Genomic DNA, 7,469 nt, shown 5'->3' with positions numbered 1-7,469 from the left:
CATATTGTAAATTTGCCAATCTTAGTTCCAAGGCTTTGATTAGTCTGGCATGGTAAGACGATATCTGCTCCATCTTTTTCTCAATTGTTTCCAATTTGCTCATCATTTTGTTTTGTGTATGGGCCACATTCTTTATGGTGTTGCCTATGTTGTTCAGTACCTTGTTTTGGCAGATAGAGTTTTCTGATTGCCAGTTCATTGTTGCTTAGATGTCGCTTGTTGGGGTTTTTCTCCAGTAGGTAGCATTATGTTTTTCTTGGGAATTTTTGGAGCATGGCTTATACCCTCTTTTTCAAAAGGTTGAAGTGAACTAAAATCTTGGGTATGACTGGAGCTTGAAGAACTTAGCATAAATATTTATGGTTGTGTGGGATTTATGTTTTTTTGAGTTGGTGAAGTTTCAGGTTTAGGTGGCTTTTTGGATTCTAGGGTTTGAGCTGATGATTATTTGGGTTGGGGTGTGATTCCACTATCCTCCTAGCTTGGAGTGAATTTTTTTGGTAATTTTGGCCATTCCTGGGTTTGTAACTGACAAGAAATTCATATTTACATGGACGGCTTAATGAGCCAATTGAAGGATCGTCATATTTGGCTCAAAATTGTTTTTCAGTGGTTTTTCACTTTTTCTTGGATTTTGGTTTGGTTTTATTGAGGCTGAACCTTTCCCAATGACGCTTGTGGTGTTCATCATTTTCTCCAATTGGATCTTCCAAACAGTCTTGACAGTCGTAATCAAGATCCCAAGGGCAGTGTCCCATAAAGGGGCATTTGAACCACCAAGTTTTTTTTCCTTCTTTGTCAAAATTTTGACACTAGTCATGTTCTTCCATGATGCTTTGTATATTCCAAAAAAACTCTCCATCAGGTTCAGGGTATGTATCTGTTGTATCTTTGGGTTGAATCATTTGTCAAGAGAAGATGGTTTTATTGGGTTTTTTGAGATGGGAATGATCAAAGCTTATGCAAATGATTTTGTCATTTCTTTTGGTAAAAGTTGGTTCACCAGATTGTAGGGATTCCTTCGGTTCTCTTAACATTTCATAATTTGTGATCCAGGAATCAGGAAGAATTTTGACAAGTTCATCTCTGAAAATTTGTCTGGGTATTTGGGTGCACATGGTGTTTCCTTTGGTAGCATCAATATTTAGGAGTAAAGCACTTTCTCCTCCGGGAAGGCAAAGATCCATGGCATGATTTTGGACTCGCTATGCCATTTAGTGATGAAGAGTAGCTTGGATGGAATCTTTAGCTTGAGGGGCTCCTTAGATTTGGACTTGGATTTTTAGAGCTTCGGTTAAGTATGGATCATAAAGGGACATGTTGAAATTTGAAAAGATAGTAATGAAGACAGTCCCAGCATTCAGGGTAACTTCTACAGTGCCCAAATTTGCATGTTGGTACTTTAGGTATCTTGTATCTAGAAGAGAAAGTCGAGCTACAACAGGTTGACCTTTTCTTCCGTGATATGTTAAAGCGATTTGGATAGCACCAAAATAGATATGGGTAAAATCATGATCTCTCCATTATCTGGGAAAATCATCTGGGATTTGAAGAGTGATAAATTATTCCTCTCGAGTGGCAAGAATAGGATGTTGGTCAAGTTTTGAGGCAGCAACATATTCTTTGACTCCTTTTGGCATGTGTTGGACTAAGGAACGAATTTGGGTCCAGGGTGAAAATGATTTTTTGGCGAAAGCTGAGTAGGGGTTTATGAGGGGTAGTTCAGTGGAGGATATTTTTTATTCATCGGACATGATATCTACTTCATATAGGTAATCATATTTTTTGGACAAGGTTTTATATAGAGTAGGAGACATATTCATTTTTGTAAGGGAAGAGGATGATGGAAATGACTCAGATATATTTAGTAAACTGCTCCTCTCTCCGAAAGGATGGGCTGGCTCTAATACCACAGTATAAGGAACAGAGCAAGAGACTCCAAGAAAGAGGTCTGAACTGCTTTTTAAAAGCTATCCCATTAGCCTTGATCTGGAGTTGATCTCTAAGTTGTCTGTAAATGTCGAACCCAATAATTAGAACCTTTCCTGGTACATAAGATCCTAACAGCTTGGTTCTGTACTTCAATCCTAGAAAGAACTCAATTGTGACCGGGTGCTTTGTAACGATAGTTGTGGTCAAGATTGCATTTGATGCAGTGTTGAAATCCTTAAAATGCGGCACCCATTGATCTTCAGGGAGAACAGCAGGATTTATGAGTGAAGAAGCAGCTCCAGTTTCGATGAAAGCAATAACTCGAATTGGTTTATCCCATTTGGATGAATAGACTTTGAGTTCTACTTGAGGAACGGCTGCGAGAGCCTCCTCTCGGGCTTCGATCACTGGTTCTGAAATTTGGTAATGATCATTGCCTTGATCTTCATAGATATCAAGAGAGAATAAAGTTTCTTCATTAGGTTCATCATCCATAGAGAATATGGATTCAAGGTCCTCCTTTTTTCCAAGATGTATGCCAGTGTAATCTTCAATCTCTTTAAGGAGTTTGACAAATCTTCTTGATTGGGGACGATTTTTTGCAAAATGTCCAATCATATGGCAAATAAAACATATGTTCTTCTTATGAAAATTTCCTGGACTTCTGTATCTGAAATATTTTGTGCGTCTCTTGGACATTGATTTCCCGTCTGGAATTCTTGGCCATATGAACCTCCTAAATTCTCTCCTTCGCCTGGATGTGTGGTAGGAACATCTTGATTCGATGATTAGATCATATTTGTGGCATGCTTTGTCAAGCGCTGGATTGTGCTAGATAATTTGCTTTAGGGCTGAGCGCTTTGTACAAATGGCATCCAATGTGATGAAAATAGCTTGCCTGATGTAACCAATTTGTGGGATTGTTATAGATTAAAACTTTCCTTCAATGATGGTCATGGTTCGGCTTGCCAACAACTTTGGAAGGGAAGAGACAAAGGCTTGCTTCAGATTGATGTCTCCTCTTATTTCAAAGTATATCTTCGCCATTTTTTTGAAAATGCATGTCAATGCCATTTCTTTCTAATGACACACACTTCATCTCGAAGAGTTTTCTTCGCATTTTCTCCTATCTTTGGCCAGTATCTCCACAGAAAACTTCATGTAGGATCCTGATGTTGAAGGCAAAATCTTGGGAAGTAGGAAAAGTATTTTTGTCTTGAATTCCAAGTGAGTTCCACCAATCTCTAAGGATTCCTGAGAACCGTGAAGTGAGTCCTCACAGGATGATATACTTTTCTCGTTCCACCAAATTTTTTGTCACCATCCAAATATAGAAGTCTTTGATCCTTTGAGGCCATTTTGAAACCTTGACATCATCTACGATGAAAGCCGGTTCTAATTGGTTTTGATGCCATGGGCTCATATCTGCTTTCTGGGATTGGCTCATCTGTTATGCCTTCTTGTTCCTCATCTACTTAAGATACTTCTGGGTCCCTTAGCTGGTTTACAGATATTGGGGGATTGTCGTCTTCGGAAGAGTTCGTTGTGGATTCATTGCTTGATTGAGAGCTATCTTCCATTATTTCATCATGAAATGAATTCAGAGATTCCGACCATGGCGTATCTTCTTCTGATATGTATCTTGGCTGGGAGACATAGAGGTCATGAGCCTTCTGGTCAGAAATCATCAAATTTTCAGGGTTGGAACCTTTTGAACTTTCTCATTGGTCTCGCCTTTCTTGGTTTGTTTTTGTGCTACAAGGGCATCTTTAATTTCCCAACCCATTTTTGCGACATCAAAATCATGTTCTTCTTTTAAGGGTTGGGTGAAAGAGATTGGATTTTATGAGGTAGATGGGAAAGTAGAAAAGGTGTAGTCTAATTTAGGTAGGGTATATGCTTGTGGAGACATAGGGAAGAAGGTAGGTTTTGAGGAGAAAACTGGGGTTTTTTGTGGCTCAAAGTGGTCATTTCTTAGAAGTTGAATTTGTTCTTTAATGGAAATCGTCTCCTTTTGTTATTATTGGAGGAACTAGAAAAGTGAAGTTCCTGGCGGACAAACCTCATATTGTAAAATTGCCAATCTTAGTTCCAAGGCTTTGATTAGTCCGGCATGGTGAGACGATGTCTGCTCCATCTTTTTCTCAATTGTTTCCACTTTGCTCATCATTTTGTTTTGTGTATCGGCCACATTCTTTATGGTGTTGCCTATATTGTTCACTACCTTATTTTGACAGATGGAGTTTTCTGATTGCCAGTTCATTGTTGCTTCGATGTCACTTGTTGGGGGTTTTCTCCAGTAGTTAGCACTATGTTTTTCTTGGGAATTTTTGGAGCATGGCTTATACCCTCTTTTTCAAAAGGTTGAAGTGAAGGAAAATCTTGGGTATGACTGGAGCTTGAAGAACTTAGCATGAATATTTGTGGTTGTGTGGGATTTATGTTTTTTTGAGTTGGTGAAGTTTCAGGTTTATGTGGCTTTTTGGATTCTGGGGTATGAGCTGATGGTGATTTGGGTTGGGGTATGATTTAACTATCCTCCCAGCTTGGAGTGAATTTTTTTGGTAATTTTGGCAATTCCCGGGGTTTGTAACTGACACGAAATTCATATTTACCTGGACGGCATAATTAGCCAATTGAATGATCGTTATTTTCATATTTGGCTTGCAATTGTTTTTCAGTAGTTTTCCCCTTTCTTCTTGGATTTTGGTTTGGTTTTGTTGAGGCCGAACCTTTCCCAATGACGCTGGTGGTGTTCATCATATTCTCCAATTGGATCTTCCAAATAATCTTGACAGTCGCAATCAAGATCCCAAGAGCAGTGTCCCGTAAAGGGGCATTTGAACCACCAAGTCTTTTTTCCTTCTTTGTCAAAATTTTGACACCAGTCATGTTCTTCCATGATGCTTTGTATATTCCAAAAGAACTCTCCATCAGGAGGGTATGTATCTGTTGTATCTTTGGGTTGAATCATTTGGCAAGAGAAGATTGTTTTATTGGATTTTTGAGACGGGAATGGTCAAAGCTTATGCAAACAATTTTGTCATTTCTTTTGGTAAAAGTTGGTTCAGCAGATTGTAAGGATTCCTCCGGTTCTCTTAACTTTTCATAATTTGTGATCCAGGAATCAGAAAATTTTTTGACAAGTTCATCTTCGGAAATTTGTTTGGGTATTTGGGTTCACATGGTGTTTCCTTTGGTATCATCAATATTTAGGAGTGTGTTCTTTCTCCTTTGGATTGAGAGATATAATCCGCAACTTTAATCTGGAAATGTCGTGAGTGATCTTTTCTCGGATGACTTCGTATGGGGTTTGATATTCTTTTTCTGCTTTCCGGACTCTTTCCCAGTGAGGAAAAGTGTTGGTATAATTCCAGCTTGCCCAATCGTTTGGCCATATCTCTCTCGGGATGCACCCATTTTGCTAGAAAAGGATTCTTTGTGCCTCGCTATGTGCTTCCTCCATTGATAAATTGTACACGGGAAATTTCCACCAAAATGATGTTTCTTCTTGCGCCTGGACTTTTCCATTAATGATCTTCACTGGCCTATGGAACATGAATATCTTTGCTGCGTAGGAATCGTTGAAACATTTCATCCAATATCTTCTAGGCTTGAACCATAGAAAAAATACTTTAAGAGCTGGTGCAATGTTATCAAAATCCTTGAAGACGTAGCATTTGAATTTCATGAAAATATAATACTAATGGCATAGGTACCAGAAAAACTATAATAGTTCTTGTGGAAAATCCTTAACTTGAGCTATGAATATATGGTAGAACGGATATTCTAGATTGACCCCATATGGCTTGAGAATGGATCCTCCATGTTGCCGGAAAACTTAGAGCTCATAATATGTTCTTCTTTCCATAATAATTGACGGATCAAAGGGATCCATGAGGTTGAACAACTCCGGTGGATGGTCTATTGACTTTGATGAACTTGTTCCTGGTATACTTGAAAGCATGAAGATGTGGCTAATTAGCTTTTGCTTAGACTTCTGTTTTGCTGGGGAAAATCTTTTTGAGAGTTCTTCCGGTCGAGATAGAAAATCTGCGAGAATATTATCTTTTCCTTTTAGGTGCTTGACTTGAAACTTGTATGGAGAGAACCATTGAGCCCACCTGAGAATCTGAGGAGTGAGAATATTTTTTCCATTTAGCTGAATCATCTTTGGAAAGGCCTTCATATCCATCTCTATTAGAAATTTTGTATGGATAAGGAAGAAATTGAATTTCTTTATTCTATTCTTTACTGCAAGAATTTCCTTGAAAGTGGAGTGATAATGTTGCTCGGCATCTTTGAACTTTCCACTGGCGTATCCGCATATTTTCCTCTGGCCATCTTTTTCTTCAAATAGAACAACAATCCAATATTCGTGGCTGGCATCAGTTTGCAATATCTTCTTTCCATCTGAAGGGATATAGAGAGACTTGACATTTTTAGATATCTCTTATATTTTTCTGATTGCTTCATCCTTTTCTCCCCATGATGGAGCATTTTTCTTGAGCATTTCTATGAGCGGTGAAATATATGTAGAGATATTTGGGATGAAATCTCTTACATAATTTATTATGCCCAAGAATTCTTGGATCTATTTTTTTGTGAGGTTGGTATCCGGGAATTTGAGTAATTCCTGACATATATGTGGTCCTCGACTGTATTCACCTTGGGCAAAATGCATTCCGAGAAAATAAATCTCCTTTTGAGCAAGAACAATCTTTTTTTGCAGAAAGCATGATCTTGTACTATGTTACCAATGCCTCAAATTGACGAAGCAAGTTGATATGTTCCTCCAATGTATCACTAAATAACAGGATGTCATCTATATAAACTAAAGAGGTATGGAGGATGGGTTGGAATATTTTTATCATGGCTTTTTGGAACAAGGAGGGTGCGATTTTCAACCCGAAGGGCATGACTTTCCATTAGATGTGATGATCGGGGATACAAAATTCCGTTTTGGGTCTTTCTTCAGGGTGGATTCCCAATTGCCAAAATCCGGATTTTAAATCAAACTTGGAAAAATATTTGGCCTTGGCTAAGTGGGACAAAAGGGTGAGTTTATTTGGGATAGGAAACTTATCATCTTGGAGGAAATGGTTAAGTGGCTGGTAGTTGATAACTAACATGAGTTTTCCTCTTGTCCGTTCAACTCTTTTGTTGACATAAAATGCTTCGCATGCCCATTGTGAATCTGATGGCTCTATCAGATCAAATTCCAAAAGTTCTTCACATTCTTTCTTTGCAAGATGAAGATGGTCTGGATTCATCCCTGAATGGCTCGCTTTAGTTGGATTGATATTTTTATTCTTCTTGAAAGGGATCTTGATAAAAAAACTCTTCGTTTTTCCATAACGGGTGTTTCCCTTTATTTATGAAATCCTTGTGGGATTCAGCACATGAATGTTCAATGAGATTTTGCTCAATCTCTTTGATTTGTTCGTCGTCGGTGATTTGGAATAGCCTCAGAATCTCAGAATAAGGTCTGAACTGCTTTTTAAAAGCTATCCCGTTAGCCTTGATCTGGAGTTGAT

Source organism: Nicotiana tabacum, chromosome 11 (genome assembly GCF_000715075.1).
Source record: "Nicotiana tabacum cultivar K326 chromosome 11, ASM71507v2, whole genome shotgun sequence".
Lineage (NCBI taxonomy): Eukaryota > Viridiplantae > Streptophyta > Magnoliopsida > Solanales > Solanaceae > Nicotiana > Nicotiana tabacum.
This window is presented reverse-complemented; position numbering follows the sequence as displayed.